General features: G+C 41.1%; 1 long non-coding RNA gene across 1 annotated transcript; it reads right to left on the bottom strand.

Moving 5' to 3' along the window:
- Positions 1-19,432: 19,432 nt before the first annotated feature.
- Positions 19,433-21,317, bottom strand: LOC129137861 (uncharacterized). The gene is made up of 2 exons (XR_008540699.2): positions 21,078-21,317; positions 19,433-20,445 (listed from the first exon to the last, which is right to left on the bottom strand). It is a non-coding gene; the product is annotated as an uncharacterized LOC129137861 (long non-coding RNA).
- Positions 21,318-21,603: the final 286 nt, after the last annotated feature.

The raw sequence follows: 21,603 nt of genomic DNA, 5'->3' as shown, positions 1-21,603 counted from the left end.
TCTTCATTTACAACCACCTTCTCATTGGCCTCTTCATCACTGTATTTTGAACACATAACTAGTCTTTTACCCACATACAGCGTCCTGCACCTGCTGGGGCTGAGCTGCAGTATGTAGGGGCTCACAACAATGGTGTTTTGCTTTGCTTTTCAGACTCAAAATACCTCAGCCAGGAGCCGCAGCTGGTTTCTTTCAAAGTGGTTTGCAGATCCCCTGCATCCTAATATGCCTAGGGTGCCCAGTGAATGCAGGTTTTGAAGATCCCATTCCAGATCCCCTGATTCTCCAGATCCCCTGATTCAGAATCTCTGCATTTTCACCTAACACCTTGATGCTGGAGACACCACTCACACATTCCCTTCTACACCTCTGTCTCACTGCTAGGAGCCACCTCAGCTAACTCATGCATCTCTTTGTAGATGACTCTTTTAGTTGTTTTCTTTGCCAGCAGAAGCTGGGATAGATTTTCTCAGAAGTTCACACGTCTCATTTCAGTAGGCTCATACCTCTAGCACACTGTGGTTTTACCATAAGCACTTACACAATGGCCACGGATTTAACATAACCGAGCGTGCAGTTCTAGTTCTCATCATACATACGCTTCCACCAAAGTTGTAATCTGTGTAACCATAGCGTTTCTTGTGCTTTTTCACCTGTTACTTTCTATTACTTAACAGCCCATGTGAGGAAATGATTGTCAATGAGTGCTCGGAGTACCACACTGTTGTACTTTTTGACAGAGTAGGCGGCTCTGGAACCTGTATCGGTCTGGCTGCCTGGTGCATTTGCTGGCCGAGCATTTCTGTTTTTGTTTTCTTTTTTTCTTTCTTTTTTGTTTCTGAGATGGAGTCTCACTCTGTGGCCCATGCTGGAGTGCAGTGGCATGATCTCAGCTCACTGCAACCTCTGCCTCCCGGGTTCAACTTTTGTATGTTTAGTAGAGATGGAGTTTGACCATATTGGCCAGGCTGGTCTTGAACTCCTGACCTCAAATGATCCACACACCTCGACGTCCCAAAGTGCTGGGATTACAGGCATGAGCCACCACACCTGGCCCTGGCCAGGCATTTCTTACTGATGATCTGAGTTGTTCCATCTTACTCTGTTCCCTCTTAGTATTTCCTAGTTACTAACATGCCCTGAGGCTGCATTTGGATCAATTTAATACCACTGTTGTTTCCAGTTGTCACCTCCCACCATATGGCAGTTACTCCAGTCTCCTGCTCTTGCTTATCCTTGAAATGCATCCCAGCCAGTTAGGCATCTCTGCTTCTGAGACAAGAGGCTGAGAATTCCACCATGTTCAAGGAAATGGCCCTTAGGCACTGTATAAGGGGACCATATAGGCAGTCTGATAAAGTCACATCTAAGAAAAACATTTCAGAAAGCATCAGCTAGCACACGTTTGATTATAGAGGAAGCCAATTATGCTCAAACACTAATCAATTCATTTTTAAGGATGTTATGATACAGTTATGCATGTGCTTCTTTCCCAATGCATTAAGTAAAGGGAAAGAGCTGTGACTGAGATGATCTTTGTAAATTTGAAGAGCTAGTGATCATAAATGATATTTTGAGATAACTAAAAATTATACTAATGTGAAAATATCTGTAATTTGTATTGGAACAATATCACATGTACGGTTAGTAGTATTGTGGTTTATGACTTACATTCATAATTGGAGGAAGTGCTATACATTTTAGTTAAAGATTATAGGAAATAAAGATTCATTCTTTCATTAAGTTCACGATCCCCTCAACTGATTTCTAAGAACCCCTGATCTAGCTCAATCTCCCAGTTCTACCTGGGAACAAAGACTCTGAGATATAAACTGGATGCCAGGATCACACTCCTGTTTGCCAGGTAGGATTGACTCTCGGATCCCTTCACCCACGCTTCTTTCTGCTGTGCTCCCCTGCTCCTGCTGCTGAATCATGAGATGGACTTTAGTGGTGATTGTGCTTCGTGATCCTATTATAGTTCCGATGTTTTTGTGTTACATTTGATCCCAGCAATTCTATACAATTCCTTTTCTCTGACGTGCTTTAATTCTGATTGAAGGTCAGTGCTGGGTGCATGCCATACTCCATTTCTCCTGGAATATGATGGCAAGTTCCCTAATAATTTTTTTCATTCTTATCGATCAAAGTACCATGCTCCTACTTATTTAGAGGGAAATAAAAAAAATGATAGCAGGAAGCGTGTTTTTCTTTTGGGTAGTGCGGATCTGAAGATTGTATTACAAAATTTGATCAATATATGAAATATAGAGAAAAACCAGAAGTGATCAACCAAATTAACAGAGCCTTCTGAGGCAAGAGTCACTGGGAGACTATGGAAGAGCTAGAATACACTTCGCAGAATGGATTTCAGTCTCTCAGAGGCTCCAATTAGGAAAAGTATTTCCTGAAGCAGACTGGATTCTGTGGGATCAACCACATTTTATAGTACTCCAATTGTTTGCATTTGGAATTCTCCCAATCATTTCACCATTTTTGGAATATTTTTAGATTGGAGTCAAAGATACTATATTAATCTTCAGATCTTGTGTTGTTACTTAATTTTTCTTATATGTAATTTTATCTCCTTAACTAGGCTACCTGCATTTTGAGATTAGGAAACTAATAAGAAGTGTTGCATTTCTCTGCATCTTTCACAGCCTTTATAACGGTGTTTGGCTGCAAGTTTACGTACACAGTGCACTGCGGAAAGAGCCTTTGCTTTCCACCCACACACACAAGGAGCAAATCCCATCTTCACTTCCTATTTCTTGCCAGGTATTAATCCAGCTAGCTATGCCCCAGTTTCCTTACTAAGTAATACCTACTTATGCAGGTACTTTAGTAGAATGATACGGAGCAGAAGGTGGTTAAGACAATACATGGCTCACAGCAGGGGTTTGAAGAGACAACTATTATTATTATTAATTAGGGTTCCATAAATATGTGTGATTTGGTGCTCTTACTAGCTAGTGTCCAGGGGGCCTCTCTTGTACATTTTTTTGTAGTAGTCTTAGAAAATTGGAGCTAAATAAGGTGAAAGCCTGCAGAGAGGCGCAGCACAGAGCACTACCATACATTTTAGCGACTGTTTATTGTGGATGTGTCATGTCTATTTGCCTCCTTCCTCTTTCAAAGAATTGATGCCATCCAGCATTGGCGTGTTTTCTCTTCAGTTCTTAGAGCCCTGCTTACTAAGTCAGTGAAATTGTTTATATTGCTTTCAAAGGGCCAAGAAGTGAAACCATTTGAAAAGAGATAGGATTATGTTGGGGTTTTAGAAAGCTGACATGTAACACTAATTTTTTCCATCTTGCATTCACAATATATTAAGAGAGGACCCAGAAGAAAGATAAATGGAGATCAAAATTTTAAAATATTTGTTATGTATTTTGAAAATTCTAATCATGCCAAAGAAGATGACTTTAGCTCTATGGTCTAACACTTCCCCTAGGTCTACGCTAAGGCTTCTCAAAGCAAAGAAGAACAAAGCAAAACAAAACAAAGGAAAACAGAACAAAATTGGAGGTTGTCCCCCGGCACATGCAGACAGAGCTTGCCCTGAAAAGCCATCCTCACAGTGGATAAAAAAGCATCCTCTCTCCAGGCTCACACATTGAATAGAACTCTCTCCAGGCTCACACATTTGAAAAGAGAGAGGGGATGGCATTCTGCTAATCATGTTGTTTCTTCTCCCACACTCAATGGTAAGATTAGTCTCTCTTCCCAGAAGAAGGAATTTTAAAAAGAGGCAGAGAAGTGCTAAGCATCTTCTAGCTGAGTGGTCCTCGACGTGTGGTCCCAGGCCAGCAGCATCACCTCAGCTGGGGATTCATCTGTGGCCTCATCCTGGATCTGTGACTGCTATGATGGTCCAGAGTCCAGGGATCTGAGTTCCACCAAGCCTTCTGGGCATTCTCCCTCAGTGGCCCTTAACCCAGGGCCCAAGAATCTGAGTTCCGCCAAGCCTTCTGGGCATTCTCGCTCTGTGGTCCTTAACCCTGATTGCACATCAGCATTTCTTAAGAAGATTTTAAAATTATCCATGTTCGAGACCCACAGGCAGAAATAATTTATAAATTGAAATTCCTTAGGCTAAGGGCAAGGGATTCACACATTTTGCAAGTGCTTTGGATAATTCTCAGGTGCAGGCAGTGCCCAGGGCTACAGCATGGTCCAGCCCAGGCCATGGAAACAGGAGTCCTGGGCACAGTGCAATGGGCAGACGCTGGCGGTGACTTCAAACTCACAGTCCTGCCTCTGGGGTGTGTCCTTTCCTCCTGCCTCAGCACCTGGCCTTGAGAACATTATGAAGTCACCTGAGACACAATTAGATCTGGTGACAATGAACAGTGTGAGATGGTGAATTTTTGAGGCACAGAAAGCTCAAATACCACTGACACCTCTAAACTTGTCAGTTAAAATGTGGACTGCATTGTTTCAAGCCGTCACAAAATCCAAAGTAGGCAGACATTACCTAATGTATTTTGAAGAGATAATTTTCATATCCTTGAAAGGAATCCAGACTGAAGACTGCCTTCATTGGCACCTGAGATGACCCCTCAGAGAGCCAGTGAAAATGTAGAAAAGACACAGAAGCCTTAAAGTTTTTACATAAGTTATACTTAAAAAAAAAAAGATGGAAAGATAGGCTGTGTAGCCAAAGAGAAGAATGTCCTTTGAAAGAGTGAATTACAAAAGGGACATGAACGCATGGGGTATTAGAGTAAGTGCTGACAGTATTCTGATGACGGGAAAATTGAGACTAAGATTAGTGATATGGTTTGGCTCTGTGTCCCCATCCAAATCTCATCTTGAATTGTAGTTCCCACAATCCCCAGGTGTTGTGTAAGTGACCTGGTTGGAGGTAATTGAATCATGGGCGTGGTTACCCCCATGCTACTCTTCTTGTGACAGTGAGTACGTTTTCATGAGATCTGATGGTTTTGTAAGGGGCTTTTCCCCTTTTGCTCAGCACTTCCCCTTCCTGCCACCATGTGAAGAAGGAAGTGTTTGCTTCCCCTTTTGTCATGATAGTAAGTTTCCGGAATCCTCCCCAGTCCTGAGGAACTATGAGTCTATTAAATCTCTTTTCTTTCTAAATTACCCTGTCTCTAGTACGTGTTTATTAGCAGCATGAGAATGGACTAATACAACTAGTCTTGACTTTCTTGGGGCCCTGAATGAAAAGCAGCTTTGTATTTGTGCTTCCTCATAAAGTGCCCATTGACTGTAAAGAAAAGCATCATGGGCCACATGAAAAACTGCTTAATTTTTCAGACATGGGCAAACCTTTTCGTTTGCTCCAATTTTCAGAAGAGTAGGACACTAAAACATGATGAATACAACATCTAGACTTAATTCTATATTATGTGAAAAGTAGTAAAAAGAATGAAGGATAGAAAAAAAGAAGTGCTAAGGGCCAAAGAAATGGAAGAAAAGAGAAAAGGAGAGAGAAAAAAGAATAGAGCGTGATAACAGATCAATAGAGAAAAACACAAAGACAGAAGAAGAGAAAAAGGAAGGTACAAGACAGATGTGGGAATTGGTATAAGAAGATGATGAGTAGTCAATATGAGGTGTTAGGAAATGGCCTCTTGGGTTGACTTGGTCCCTGGCCTTCAGTCCAGTACAAATCCTCCCAACACATATTGAAATGAGTAACTCTTTGGCTTGTATTCAGAGATATTTCACTCTTCTTCATTTTTAGCTTTCAGAGATGCTGCACTGAAAAGGGATGTCATAATAACCCCACAGAGTATAACTTACTCCATGAACTGCAGTGTCAGTGATGAGAGCAATATTAATTTCAGGTCCAAATGAAATCAAACAAAGGGTTAGATCTACCTATGTACTGAAAGTTTCCTTGTCTGACTCCAAGACTCTGGTGTTGAAATTCATTGATCATTTGGAAAAGAGGCCTTCTGCAAATTCAATACACATCTGAAAAGCAAAAATGACATGGTATTCCTGCAGACTGCTGCCAGTAAAATGCTGAGTGAACACTGATAAAATTAATGTGCCTTCAAACTTGCACAGTGCACCTCTCACTGTCTTGAGGATCAGCCCAAAATAGGGGTTATTTTAGCAGCATGTCTGCTGGTTGTGGAACTTGAGTCATGGCTCCTTGCTAAGCCCCTGCCACTGGAGATTATTCCAGCAGCATGCTTTGGAGTGGCAGGTGGAATCCAACCCATTCATCATGCAGCTAGGCCCAATTTTCTTTTCTGATTTCCTTGGCTTACTTTGGGGATTCCTTAAGGAAACTGTGTGGCACTTGCTATACTTGGGAGATTATTAGAGGCCGATTATCAATCTAGGTATCTCAGAGAAATCTGATTTATGTACTTGAAATTTTCTATTTCCTGGATTTGGTGAAATAAGATCAAAGTGACAAGTCAGTCGGGAGATAACTTTTAAGTCAGTGGTAATTTTTAGTGTTCCTGTGTTTACTTTATGACATTAGGTAAATAAATTCTAAACATCCTTAGTTTACCATTTGAATCCCCTGTCATATACTGTGCTTCCAGTAATCACAGGGTCATGTACTGGCCTTGGGGTTGCCTACATAAATAACAGAGCCTGGGCAACCTGTTCACAGGTTTAGTTCTCGGGAACAACACAGCCGTGATTTTTAATCAGAGATGTCTGTGTTCAAAGCTGGTACTTTAAAACAATTTACCAGCTGGGCATGGTGGCTCACTCCTGTAATCCCAGCACTTTGGGAGGCCGACGCAGGTGGATCGCAAGGTCAAGAGATCAAGACCATCCTGGCCAACATGGTAAAACCCCGTCTCTACTAAAAATACAAAAATTAGCTGGGCATGGTGGTGTTCACCTGTAGTCCCAGCTACTTGGGAGTTTGAGGCAGGAGAATCGCTTGAACCAGGAAGGTGGAGGTTGCAGTGAGCTGAGATCATGCCGCTACACTCCAGCCTGGTGGCAGAGCAAGACTCCATCTCAAAAAACAAAAAAAGAAAAAAAAAAACACTTTATCATTCTGTCTCTTTATATACACATTATATACTCTGGAAGTAGAATCTAGAGTCCATAAAAAAGATTACAAATAATAAATGAAATATTTAGAATAATGACTAACACACAGTGGCCATTCAGTATGTAATAGTTTTCCTTATAATAATTGTTATATCATATTTTTCAGAGTATAGATTGGGAAAAAGCTTCTGAGTGACTAAGTATATCACACAAAATCTATGGTACAATTTATAGGGCTATTTTAACTTATTCGCATTTCGAATACATGTTCTTATCTGGTTTCTAGGGCCACTGATTAGAAGCAGCAAATTAGGACAGAAAAGAGGGACTGTTACAGAAAATGAGAGTGGTAAGTGTGAGAAATGGTGGCTAAAGGCTATTAGTGGTTTTGTGAAAACTACAAAATTATAACATTGGGAACATAAACTGAAACATTAAGAAAAACAGCCCACTGGAACCACTTCATTTAGGAGTAAGATAAACACTAGTTCAATAATCCCTGAGGACAATTCAGTCCTAACCATGTTCCTGGATCCACCATCTGCAGCATTTCTTGTGGTGTGTTCTGCTGGTAACGAATTATTTCTTCATTTATATGTCTGAAAAACTCGATTTTACCTGGATCTTTGAAAGATATTTTCTCTGGTAGAGAATTTTAGGTTGACTTTTTTCCTTTCAATCCTGGAGAGATTTTGCTCCTCTGTCTCTTCCCTTCCCTTGTTTGAGATGAGAGATAGATGGCCATCCTTATCTTCATTCCTCTGTGTAGAATCTGACTAGGCAGGTGCTGTGGCTCACACCTGTAATCCCAATACTTTGGGAGGCTGAGGCGGGCAGATCACAAGGTCAGGAGCTCAAGACTAGCCTGTCCAACATGATGAAACCCCATCTCTACTAAAAATATATTTAAAAAAAAATCAGCTGGACGTGGTGGCGGGTGCCTGTAGTGCTAGCTACTTGGGAGGCTGAGGCAGGAGAATTGCTTCAACCTGGGAGGCAGAGGTTGCAGTGAGAGGAGATTGCACCACTGCACTCCCATCTTGGCGACAGAGCAAGACTCCTCAAAAAAAAAATAATTATATATATATATATATATATATACACACATGACTTCTCCTCTCCCACATCTCCTGGCTTTCAGCGTCTTCTTTTTATTTCTGGTTTGAGCAATTTGGTTTTCACATGTCTTGGTGTCGTTTTCTTCTTGGTTCTTGTGTTTGGGGCTAAACTTCTGGGATCTGTGGGTTTAATACTTCTGCTTTTTCCATCTTTGAGGATTTTAATTCCATGTATATTGGACTACTTGGAGTAGTCTCCCATTCTGTGATTAGCCCCACTAATGCTCTCAGTTTTTTTAACTATTATTTTTTCTATGTTACATTATGGAGTTTTTATTGCCACACTTTCAAATTTACAATTTTTTTCCTGCAATGTCTAATCTGCTGTAATTTCCACTTTGTGTATTTTTTGACCTCAGGAAACTGTAGTTTTCTTCCCTAAAAGTTCAGTTTGGGCCTTTTTAATCTCTCATGCCTCTACTTAACCTTTTGAAGATGTGGGATATAGCAATAATTGCTTTGTAAATGTTCCTTTTTGACAATTCTGGCATCTGTGTCAGCTCTGCTGTTGGCTCGCACTGTGTGGCCCCTGCAGACTTCAGGCTGGTTTCCTTTGTGCCGTTTCTCACAAAGCTCATGCATGGATTTCCAGCACGTGTGTGAGTAAAACCCAAATCAGAGGTAATTCTGATTAGCTCCGGAATCCTGTTAATGGATAAACCTGTGTCCGTATCAAACAGAGGGAGAGAAAATTATTTGCGTCTTCAGGGTCATCTCCTGGTGTTACTGAAAAATACTTCCAGAGAGTCGTTGGGCCACTGTGAACCGCTGTAGCTATGTCCACCCAACTCCACCATCATCAACTAGATAGTGAATCATTCTGTTCTTTTCCATGATACAAAATGCCTGATATGACCTGAGTTTTAGACATCATCCCAACCTCCACGCATTTAGAATAATAGGTACAATGTGTCTGTTAGTGCATGAATAAATTCATATAAAATTGTGACTATGCATTCAGGAAGGGTATTCATGGGGAATATTTAATGCATGCCATCTGATACAGAGACACTAAGTTCCTCCAATATGTTTGCAATGCTTTGGGGACAAGGATTATATCTTTATTCCCTTCTTTAGTTCAGTAGTTGGCAATAACATAGGTACAAAGCAAAAAATGCGTTAGTGCATTATGGCCACACCGAGCAGCGTATTCACACTGGTAATGTTTATTGAAAGAAACATTAAATATCACACCTCGATATTATTAAGGAAACTAACTGGATACACTCTTTACAAGGCTCGATGAAAATGTGAGGTACCTTGTTCAAAAATTATTAAGAATTCTAAGACTTTGAAGTAGAGCATAAAACCAAGTGCCTGTCTCTGCAGCCACACTGATCATGTAGCCGTGGAGCTGGTCTTGCCCAGAAATCATAGTTTACAACAAGCTACTGTACAGTTCAGAATAGTTAGAAGATAATCATTCAGGTGTTTCTAGCATAAAAAACAGACAAATATTTAAGGTGTTGGATAGTCAATTACATTAGTTTCATTTTTACAAATTATATGAATGCATTAAATTATCACATGCACTACCAAAATATGTACATCCATTATGTATCAGTAGAAAATTAAAATTTTTATTAATGGAGAAAAAAATGAAGTCCCTGATTAAAAGTGCTAGAAATGAGAATTTAGACCTTAAAAACAGCTAAAAATTTAAAAGGAAAGTTTTGGCAACAAGCCAACCTCAGAAAGCATGAGACCCAAATTCAAAGAATGAACTATGCAAATTTCTGGCTCACAGCAAAATTGCACATGTGCAAGGGAGATCTATGAAGCCTAGTGAAAAAGCAGAAAGAAAAAAAAATTTAAAAACTGTAGAAAGTAAAACCCAATTTCAAGTACAAAAAACAAAACAAAACAAAACAATACCTCACAGATTTCTAAGTTGCTGAAGACAATGTAATATTTCCTCCCAAGACCAAGAAGAAGATGATTTGAAAAGAGCAATTACTATACAGACTAGTGTTATATACCATTGGTCTAGTTAGATTTGCTGCGCTTAATGTTACTATTACGTAAAGTTAGTAGTTAGGGTCTCGGACTTTTAAAATAAAAAAAAAATGTAGGTACTATGATGGCAAATATTGGGGTTCATATTGCAGAACAGTTGAAGTCATATTTCACTGTTGATTGAATAGGCCATGGATATGTGAGCATCTTGAGTTGGTTGCACGACTTTTATACTTCCATTCTGAATGCAAAAACTTAAAACTTTATGCTTAAATTAAATAATGTGGCTAAGATTGTTAACACGAGCATATGAAACTCAGCTCCTTGAAATAGCCCACCTAAAAAGAAGCTTGCTTTGGGGGAGCTGAATAATTTTCTGAGGACACATCTTTTCTTTGTTTGATTTGTTTGGTTCAAAAAAAAAGCATTCATATTATGGCTTGATATGCCATAAAATTTTGATTTAAAATCTCTAAAAGCCAGAGAAAGACTATCTACAAAACTGTCAAGATGCATTTTGGATTGTCTCCCTACTTCCATTTTCTTCAAAAAATTTAAATGCAATTTGGATTATAAAAATCGCATTAAGATAGAAAGACTGTGGGATGCATTTCACCTGGGGTGCTTGTTAAAAAACACAATTTCTGGGATTTCATTCCAGATCTACTCAATGAGACTCTGCAGGTGGGCCCCTAGAATCTGCATTTTTTATGCTTTCCAGATGTTTCTTATGCACAGTCAAGTTTGCAAACCACTGCTCTCGAGTTTTAACTGACATTAAGTAGAACTTTTAATGGATGCACCCCTAATTTCTGAATTATTAATGATTAATAGAATCTGCTTTTACTATACACTCACTAAAATACATAGCTGCTTGGGCTGAAATATACAGATGTGTTGCCTTGCTGAAAAGGGAAGGAAAATCAAAGCTCAGACTGAGTCTTGTTTGAAGTTTAGCCATGAAATGTGATGGCTTTTAGCTGAATTAAATGGCAGGCAAAATGTGTGTCTGTTCTCCACCTCTCTCCTCTAACAGCGTTTCCCTGTCTTGAGCTAATCCTTATGCAGGGATGTCTTATCACTGCTCACTGAATATCTATAGAAAGACACGAGTTACAAAGTCAAGAGCTGCAGACTTCTCTAGGTTTTTCCTCGGAACAGTCAGTGACACAGAGCTGTGTCAGGCAGAGCCTGCTGCTGATTTAATTTGATCTTTCTAGGGAGGATTAAGAATATTGTCTTCAACCCAATTAGAATGTTGCTGCTAAGTTTCAATGTGTCAGAGGCTTTTTCATTTTCCCAGAGCCAGTGCTGGCTGGCATGGCGAGTGACAACATTGCAGCATTTACAAAGTGACTACATCGTAGCATTTGCATTATCTTCCTTGGTGTGCACATCTTTCAACCATGTCAGGGAAGCGGTTGGAAGGAAAAATCACAGAGCACATAAGAAGGACTTCTGGGCCTGCTCCAGAGGCTTGCAGAGGACATGCCTGAAGGGGTGCATGAAGCCTTCTGTCCCATACCTGTCCCTTGCCTCGATGGGATTTTGTACACCACAGGTTTCTGTCACCACTTTGCCTTGAAATTGGAGGCCTCAGTTATGAATTTTATAACAACATCCTCAAATAAGGCCTCACTTTGCAGTGTGTGCCTAACTTAAGGATGATTTTTAAATGACTGTGTCATGTTTGTAAAGACGCTTTGTACTTATCGAAGTGCTTGCATATATACCATCTCATTTAATGCTTGCCAAGATTCTGTTAGGTATGCGAGGCAGGTACTGTTATCTTCACTTTATGAATGAGGAAAAGGCACACAGAAGCTAATAACAAGTGAAGTCAACACTGGGTCTGAAATTTGTAAACTCTGATATAAAAAAGAAATCGTATCTCTGGAAAGAAAACTGTTGCAAACTATACACCTGCTTTCCAAAACATGTGTGGCTCTTCAGTAGCTATTTTACTGCCTTCTACCTACTCCAGTGTGCTGTTGGCTATGTCCAGTGCTGAGGACTGGGGAGGAGGCTTTTCTTCCCGCTTTAGGATCATGGTGATGTCCTTGCTGAGGACTGGGGAGGAGGCTTTTCCTCCCACTTTAGGATCATGGTGATGTCCTTCCAGAATTTGAACTGTGCTTTGGTCCTGAGCATGTCCTGGGGTGCAACATTCATTGTTCTCATTTGTTAGAGAATACAAGATCAGAATTTAAATAGTCACTGTTTTCCAAGATGCAAAGTGATACACTCTTGGTGTTTTAAAATCCTATCTGTTGATCTGATTGGCTGGTATTCCAGTCTTCCCTGTTTATCGCTCTGTGACTGGTGGGATTTGCCAATATGTCCAAGTACTTTCTCTTTCCAGAAGCATACCATAATATTGGTGTAGGATTTGTGGCCAGAACTTACTGGGCATCACCCCAGTTACTGTCCTAATACCTCATATTGTGTCAGAAGCTGACAATAGGAGTTGAAAATGCCATAATATGAATCTGTTCTCATAGTGAAGATCGTAATGAGAACGGGAAAAGCTGCAGACCGAACCAGTTCTCATTATGTTCTGAAGCCACATTTCCTCCCCACAACATGAATTGTATGGTCCAGGCTCTTTAATCAAGAAATGTTCCATTTGAAAGCATTCCTCATCCCACAGAAAACACAAATTTCACTTTGGAGCACATATCTAGTAGGAGAATTTGTTTTCTCATTCAATTAACCAGATTGAAAATGTAAGAACACTATTATGGAAGCTTCAATGTCAATGTGTGTGTGTATGATGATTGTTGCTAATTAAAAATAAGCTGATTTAGGACATTTGAAGCAAAGAAGCCCTCACGTTCCCTTATCTCAGCATTTAAACAGTGCCTGGACTCTGTGCTCTCTGCCCACATTATCTGGCTGTGCGTGGCATAGCTTCCGGCTGCAATAGTGGGAAAGAATTTAGCAGATGTTCAAAAACAAATACATTGTTAGCTTTTGTTGTTGTTGTTGTTAAGGCTGCTTCACGTATTTTAAATTTTTCATTTCCTTCTGGGAGAGGAATTACTACTATTAACAATTCTGCACATTGCTTGAGGCAATGATAAACCATATTACCCTATTTATTTTACTCTCATTGCTATTTGAGAAAATGGTGGGCCATATATGCTTGTAGATTAGCTGGTGTCTTTTTGAAGCTACTGGCAAGGCTATGTTTAAAGTTTCAATTCTAATAAAAATGTGTTTAAAGCAACCAATGGCACTGTACAGGGAATGGCAGAGGAAAGGTCATTCTGTGTGTCCTGCAGCCTCAGAAGTGGGATCTTCCCCACACTTTTCTGTGAAGACAATGCAATTCAGAGCAGAGACATCTTCAAAGCTGCTTTGCACATGATGGTAATGAAGGATTGCAATGTGAGGTCACTGGGATTCCCAATACCACAAACACTGGTGTTATGAAAGGATGCTTAGTCCCAGCATGCCTAAGAAAACTAAATCTGATTCCTAGTCTTGGAAATCCCATCTCATGCATGATGCCATGTTTCCAAAACTGGAACGTTTCTACTGACTTATTTCCATGACTTCCTTTGCTCCAGCCACTGAACACTCACTCCCGGTGTGTCCTTACTAAAATGTTAGTTAATGTGTTATCTGTTCATGATAGTGCAGCTGTCTGCATAACTTCTGTGTATTTGTTTATTTATTTATTTTTTTGAGATGGATTCTTGCTTTGTTGTCCAGGCTGAAGTGAAGTGGCGCGATCTCGGCTCACTGCAACCTCCACCTCCTGGGTTCAAACGATTCTCATGTCAGCCTCCCAAGTAGCTGGGATTACAGGCACACAGCACCATGCCCAGCTAATTTTTGTATTTTTAGTAGAGACAGGGTTTCACCGTGTTGGCCAGGCTGGTCTTGAGCTCCTGACCTCAAGTGATCTGCCTGCCTCTGCCTCCCAATGTGCTGGGATTACATGGGTGAGTTGCCACGCCTGGCCAACTTCTGTGTATTTATTGAGGGAGGTGATTTGGGTGGGGATGGTGGAAGGATTGGGGCATGTGAAAGAGAAGGAGTCCTGGTTTGTAAGTTAGATCATGTGAGGGATAGGGATAGGGAGTGGAGCACAGGGTGAATGAGACCACACACGTGTAAGAGGGAATGATGAGCAGGCAGGAAGAGAGGGTTGGTGTAGGAAAGGGTTGGTGCAGGAAAGGGGTGGTGTAGGAAAGGGTGGTATAGGAAAGGGGTGGTGTAGGAAAGGGTGGTGTAGGAAAGGGGTGGTGTAGGAAAGGGGTGGTGTAGGAAAGAGGTGGTGTAGGAAAGTGTGGTGTAGGAAAGAGGTGGTGTAGGAAAGGGTGGTGTAGGGAAGGGTTGGTGTAGGGAAGGGTTGGTGTAGGGAAGGGGTGGTGTAGGAAAGGGGTGGTGTAGGAAAGGTGTGGTGTAGGGAAGGGGTGGTATAGGAAAAGTTTGGTATAGGAAAGGCTTGGTGTAGGAAAGGTTTGATGTAGGAAAGAGGTGTTGTAGGAAAGGGGTGGTGTAGGAAAGGGTTGATGTAGGAAAGATTTGGTGTACGAAGGGGTTGGTGTAGGAAAGGGGTGGTGTAGGAAACGGTTGGTGTAGGAAAGGTTTGGTGTAGGAAAGGGGTGGTGTAGGGTGCTGACATTTGCATAAGTTGCACTGGGGTAGGAGTGGATGATGATGGAAAGTTGGAAGAATGTGATATTTTTGTGGAAATAACAACTTAGAAATTGAGTCATCTTTTAGCTACAGAGAAGGGTATTCCCTTCACCATATAGTGAGCAGTTGCTGTATCCATGGCTCTTGACAACAATGTTCACTTTGTGCCTTTTCCTGCATTATTGGCATCTGGAGTTCTAACAGCCAAGAGAGACAGAGGTCATAGTGGAATCAATATTTCTATTACAGATAAGAAAATCCCAGAAGGAGGGCCTACATAGATTAACCTGTACACAACCAAACTAAGATTTAAGAATTTTTCTGAAGATAATCCTGGGATTATGTCTCACATTTTATTTTAAGCTTCTTTCTTCATTTCCCTTTGCTTTATATTTCTCTCTCCTATTTTATTCCTCCTTGAAATAAAATGGGACAATAATGTGTTTTAAATGTAGAATCAAGGAATAACAAGAAATCATCATTTCAACTGCTATCATGTCCAGTGAAATTAAATGCTTGGATAATTACTTTGTTAATTACTAACAACTCCAAAATTCTGATTCTCAATCCACAGTCTATTGAATCATATAAATGGCTTGCTTTTATTGAATGGAAAAAGACAAAGAAGAAAAAGAGTGTCCAGTAGAGAGGAGGAGAAAGCACTACAGGGAACACCAGGGTCCCCATGATAAGTTCACTTTATTCCACTTCATAGTTCCTGTTAATTAGGAGCTTCCAATCATTGCAGCAACATGGGTTCCTACACTTTAACCCAACCCCTCCTCTTCTACTATCCCTAACTTTGACTAGTATGAGATGAATACTTGAGCTCAGCAACTTCCCATGGCTTTCGAATCTCAGGAGTTGTTCTTACTCTTTTTGATATAACAACCCTCAATTAATGTTTGGTATTCTTACACAACCAGTGGGAAAACAAGTATGCATCTGGAAAGCTTAGAAAATATAGAGATAGTCATATACCTAGGCTTGTTTTTATTTTAATTGAGTAATTTGCAAAGGTATCTTCTATATTAATAAATGTACATTCAATTCAAACAGATTGATATTGAATTAATAGGAAGTAATAAATTGGTTTATTTATGCTAGTGGAATTAAAAAATCTCGCTACTCTATACATTCAGTTTCTAGTCCCTACTTTGAAAAGAGCATTTTCTTCCTTTTGAAATATATTTGAGCATAGTAACTTTCAAGGTCCTAAGTTTATTGGCATAATTTAATGGAAAAATTTATGCTCTAAAGCATTCATTTTTTTCCCCAAGCTTTGTGGTTTTCAATTTCTCATCTACTGGGTGGCTTTTAGTTTACATGGCAGAACGGAATCTTCTCAACTTTTTGATTCCTCTGATAAAATATTCAATAGAGAACTAAGCCAAAATTTGCTTCACCCAAGGACATGATCTCATCCTTATTCTTGTCTTCATGCCTATTGAAATACAGCTATTCTTATATGTATTTAGCTAAGTGATAGGCTTAAGCATCAGTTATCTTTTTTGGCTAATTTGTTTCAAAAGTAATTGAGCCCATGCACACATGAAATAATATGTAAAACAGTAAAGATCCCTGTACACAACAGTATTGAAGCCACTGTAATATTTCAAGACTAAATTAGACACTCTCTTCCTAGCCCCCTTTCACTCCTCCACCCTCCACCACATAGGACACTTTCTGGAAAAGAAGTCCAGGCAAAGAGACGTTAGTTTAATTGTTGCTAACGTCACATAAAAATGATCACCAACTTGGAATTTCTGAATTCACATGAAAGGGTGATACTGAGTTTAAACGTAAAGTTTCATATCCCATTGGTGGATAGAAAGAGTACAGGATTGTAAAGCAATTTCAGAGCAAGCTTCTAATGGCAACTTTAGTCCAGAGTTTGGATCCTGTGCCCACCCGACATCTATTCTTTTTTTGAGTTGGAGTCTTGCTCTCTCTCCCAGTCTTGAGTGCAGTGGCGAGATCTGGGCTCACTGCAAGCTCTGCCTCCTGGGTTCACACCATTCTCCTGCCTCAGCCTCCCGAGTAGCTGGGACTACAGGCGCCCGCCACCAAGCCAGCTAATTTTTTGTATTTTTAGTAGAGACGGGGTTTCACGGTGTTAGCCAGGATGGTCTCGATCTCATGACCTCGTGATCCACCTGCCTCGGCCTCTGAAATCTATTCTTAGCTGTAGGTGGGGACCAGGACCAGAATCTTCAGAGCAGGCCCTAGAAAGCTGGGAAGTCAGGGGATTCCACTACAGGTTTCTCTATTCTGTCGGCATTTTAAGTGGTTCTGTTTAGATCTAGGCACATTAGAGCTACCCCTCAAACAGATGACGACTCTTAAGAGCCCCGGAATTTCTTTATTACCCAGGGAGTCACTGGGGACTGGCAGTAGGTGCCAGGTTTGGTGATGGCGTTTTGTGAATCACTGAGCTCATCTCAGGGCAGAGCAGCTTCCTAATGTGACTGTCATCTCCTCTTCCTTTCCCTCCAACACCAGCCACACTTCACCGCACTGGCCAGGTGTTTACCAACCTACCCCTTCATACAAAGTTCAACCTGACATTGTTTGGTAGTCAATGATATGAAGCTTGTTGTCTAAGTCAGCATCTGCAGTTTTACCGACTGATAGAAAGGTACAAGATAGAATATGATTCGGGACAGGAGTCATCAACATGTTGCCTTTCTGTTGCATGGAATGAACGTTTTGAAGTTGGAAGTATCCTGAAATTTCAGGACTTCATCTTAAAGATGAAAAAAAGATGAGGTGTCATGCACAGCTATTTTGTGGCAGCATTTGAATTCAACCCCAAGTCAAGTTATGATATCTCCTGTGTCAGAGGAAAGTACTTTTGATAATCCCAGAAATATCAAGACTCCAGTGGCAGTGAATATTTGGTTTCCACTTTGAAATGTAGATCACATTAGCAGGATATTCCCTAAAGGAGCTTTATACACAGTTGGTCCTCCCTCTGTCAACCTCATCTCCGACTCAAGTGGATCGAGTTCAAAACAGCCACACTTGTTCCAGAAGCCAATTTTGTTTGGGCCATAATATAGAGATGGTCCCATCCAGCCTTTAAGCATGCTAAGCATAGGTAGCTGTTTGTTACAATAGTTGAAAGGAGAAAGCCATAAAAACAAAGTCTCCCACTATTTCATCCAATTTAAAATTGCGGAAGGTGACAGAAAATATAACTGAAAGCTTTCCCTAAACTCTCTTTAAAGAAGTCCTAGAAAAAAAAAAAAAGAAAGCATTTATTTCCTTGATGATTTCTAAGTAATAACTAAATATGGATGCAATTTTGAACCATGTATGGATGTTCTCAGTGTAATGTTCCTCTTTTGGAGACATCGCATCCTATTTATTTATCTCACTCCCTGTGCTTTCCCCCATTAAAGTGGACCTGTGCATAGTTGATGCTTGTACCAAGATACACACCTTCTTCCTGTTTCCAGGACGGTACGATGGAAGGCAGGAGTGAGTGTCCGGAAAGAGGGAAGAAAAAAAAAACAAATCTCATAGTTGCTTATTTGTCTACTGCTTTTGGCTCTGCTGAGATGTGAAGTCATTCTCATTTATTTGTGTTCGGAAGTATAGCCTGCGACTTGTTGAAAGCTTAGCGCTAGACCTGCCTCTCAGAGACTTGCTCCCTCTGGAAATGCCCAGCCGAGGATGCGCGTGGTGCGTGTTGAAGAACACTGCCTTAGAGGTGGACACTTGGGGACAGGTGCGCTGCGGCCGGACTCGTGGACAGGTGCGCTGCGGCTGGAGCTGGCCCCGCATTTATTCACTTTCTGAATCGTAATGCCCTCAGTGAGTTGCAATTTCATATTGCTACATTTGTTTTTACTGGTGTTAAATTCCGGCAGTTAAATCTTTAAAGGGTTACTAAAAAATGCAAATATTTGTGTATTTACATGTCTAAGAAGAAGACCCTTTGGCAATCCAGGAGGAGACCAGGACTCAGGCTTTTTCTTCCAGTTAACTGTGGAGGACACGCCGTTGCTGCTGTGGCTGCTGAAGGAGGAGAAATCTCCTTGTTCTCCCGTCTTCCTGCTCTCCAGTCCCCTGTCTGGGCTTCCCATTTGCTGAACACAGCCAGATGCCAGCCGAGCTCAGGAAGCGTGGTTTGCAGGGGGTGTATCCAGAGACACAGCTCGGAGCAAGGGAAGCGAGAGGAAGAGATCCAACCTTAGGACAAAGGGCCAAGAACTTGGAGAGGACTTGGCCTAGGAGACAATCTAGGGCAAGCACGTTATCCAGGGTGACTGGGCAGGCAGAGAAACCCCAAGAGGCATAGAGCTCATGTCCGTTCAAAGTAGGAGAGTCTGGGCTCTGCTCTCGGAGTCGGAGCTGGGGACCTTCAGGGTACTTCCTATGGAGAGAGCCTAGTTTATCAGAAAAAAGGGAACTTTCTTTTTTACCATCTAGCCTTCACCTTGGCAGGGAGACAGGTGTTTTGAGTAGAAACACTTCAACTCGACATGTCAAACCAGTGCTTCAGCACAGCTGTGCCTGGCCCGCCCACCTCTCCCCTGCCCTCGGTTTTGGTCCAGAGTCTATTTTTGAACGTCTGATGTCTCTCTTGGTTAGTGTGATTGAAATACGGCAGAAAGCCGATTGCATCGTGTGGGGAAGTTGAAATCAATGCAACCAACAATTATATTAACGGTCTAGTTAAGAATAAAAAAGTAATAGAACAGACGTGCCTTGGTGAACGTTTATTTTCTATGGAGAAATAAACATAGTTGCCGCTTTTGGACTCCACCCTGGGCAACAAGGTAATGAATGTGGAGTTAGGTGGTGACTAAAGAATTTGGATTCTTTCCTCCAGGTTACAATGCTCGTTAAGGGGCAGCCTGTAATGAAACCTGCCATATGTGCTAAAACCAACTAAGTGATTATTTTAAAAGTCACAGTCTGCATGGGGCTTCATAAATTCACACCAGGGAGAGCTGTCTAAGGGGATTGCCACGTTCCACCCCCAACGCAAACTTCAAAGCTCCTTGCTAGGTCTCCACTCAAAGGCTTATCCCATGGCCCGAGCAAGGAAGGCCTTTGTGTGTGAAAACACCTGCCACCCAGCTTCAAGAGCACTGAGCGCTTTCGGCATGGCCGTCCCCGCTGGCCCACGCGGCATTTCTTACAGTGAGCTTGGTTTTTGACTGCATTGTTTTGCTTAACAAGCTGTTTTTTTTTTTTCTACAGATGTAACCTTTTCCTGTGTTTCCTGACTGGGACATCAGCCAGGTATTCTAGCCAACTTTGGTAGATATATATAATTGTTTTTTTGCCAGGCTTGTTTTAAAAAATCTACCTATTGCTTGCCCTGATCAATCCATCACTACCCTTGGAAAGGTCATGGTTCTCTCATCAGGAAACTTTTCAAAAATCCTTGGCTGTGATTTATCTTATGTTATGGGCTCTGACAGTGATTCTCAGGAAGCGAGGCCCATTAGTTTCTTGTAAGGTCACTCCCCTGCTGTCGCATGCATAGTGAGTATCAGTTGTGCTTGCCTGAGTTTGAAGCATCCTCTTGGGTGATTTCAAGGGGGGCAAAGGCAGGGCCGTGACTGGTTTCTGTGTGGAGACTCACACGGGTGAGACAGGTGATCCACGGTGGAGAGGGAGGGTGTCTCTTGTAGGTGCTAGAGCCTCAAAGATAGCTCTTATTTTCAATCCTGCTTCTCCAAGATTCAGTTCACAAAGATAAGCATGCCTGGAAATATTTAATATTTTATCTTATTATATTCATATTCTGTGGTTGTTCAAAAATTCTTCAGTATGTTATAAACAAATGTTTCTGATTGCCCATAAGCTTCGTAGGGACATTAATTATTACTGACATGAGAAATTAAAGGCAGCCTAGATATTATTTTTAGGAATTACAGCATTTGAAAATCATATTCAGTGAATTTCAGAGAAATTATATCTATACTATTTAATACCGAGTAATGTTTAGTGAAAGGGTCAGACACTTTGGGGTAAAAAGCGGCATTATGTGGTCAAATAATTTGTTTTCATGTTTAGGAAGACATTTTTAGGGAGATAGTTTTGGTTATATGAATTCTTTGTGATAAGGGCAAAATCAGATATTATACAGGAAGCATTTATGATACCCATTCAATTGTAAGATCTCACTATTTTCCCATTCGATAATCTCAGCCACCTAAAATACATCCAGTGTATATTTTCTGTTCTTTCTAGATATATCGTCATTTCAAATGCTCATTTCAGCCATGATCATTTATTCCAGAAGCACTTGTTAGGACATTATACTTATTTCCTTTAAGTATAAGGTCCTGTGTTGACTACTGAGAATGAAAAACTGAACAAGACAGAAAGTCCCACCTTGAAGATCTTCCAAGTGTAGCGAGTCTCCTGGCATCAGGTATGGCTGGTATCATGGAAACACTCGGCTGACTGTCCAGGAGATGCTGGTTAAGAGGCGGAAGGTGATGGCGTGAAATCAAGTTCAGGTTCAGGGGACACTCCTGAGAGCATTCCTGCCCTGTCCCCGTGGCCTGAGTGGCCTTCTCAGTTGCACAGGTAGGTTTTCTCTGCTCTGCACTCCCTCTGTCCCAAGGTACCCTTTAGCAAAGTATAAATTTGTAAGAGTGGTTAGCCCTGGACTTTATCTCAAGTCTGTAATAAGGGCACCTACACTAAGACTGAAACTGGAACTTGCTATTGGTGATCAAACCATCAGTGTTAATAAGTCACTTAAGTTACATTTATGGACTGGAGAAAGAAATGGAAGAAAATCAGAGTACAAATAATAAATGGTTACCAGGTCCCTAGACCTGAAAGGGCAAAGACATTCATGCAGTAGGTGTCCAGGATGCTCATGTGGTCCTCCTTCATGCTTAGGAACACG

Source organism: Pan troglodytes, chromosome 14 (genome assembly GCF_028858775.2).
Source record: "Pan troglodytes isolate AG18354 chromosome 14, NHGRI_mPanTro3-v2.0_pri, whole genome shotgun sequence".
Taxonomy (NCBI): domain Eukaryota; kingdom Metazoa; phylum Chordata; class Mammalia; order Primates; family Hominidae; genus Pan; species Pan troglodytes.
This window is presented reverse-complemented; position numbering and strand designations above follow the sequence as displayed.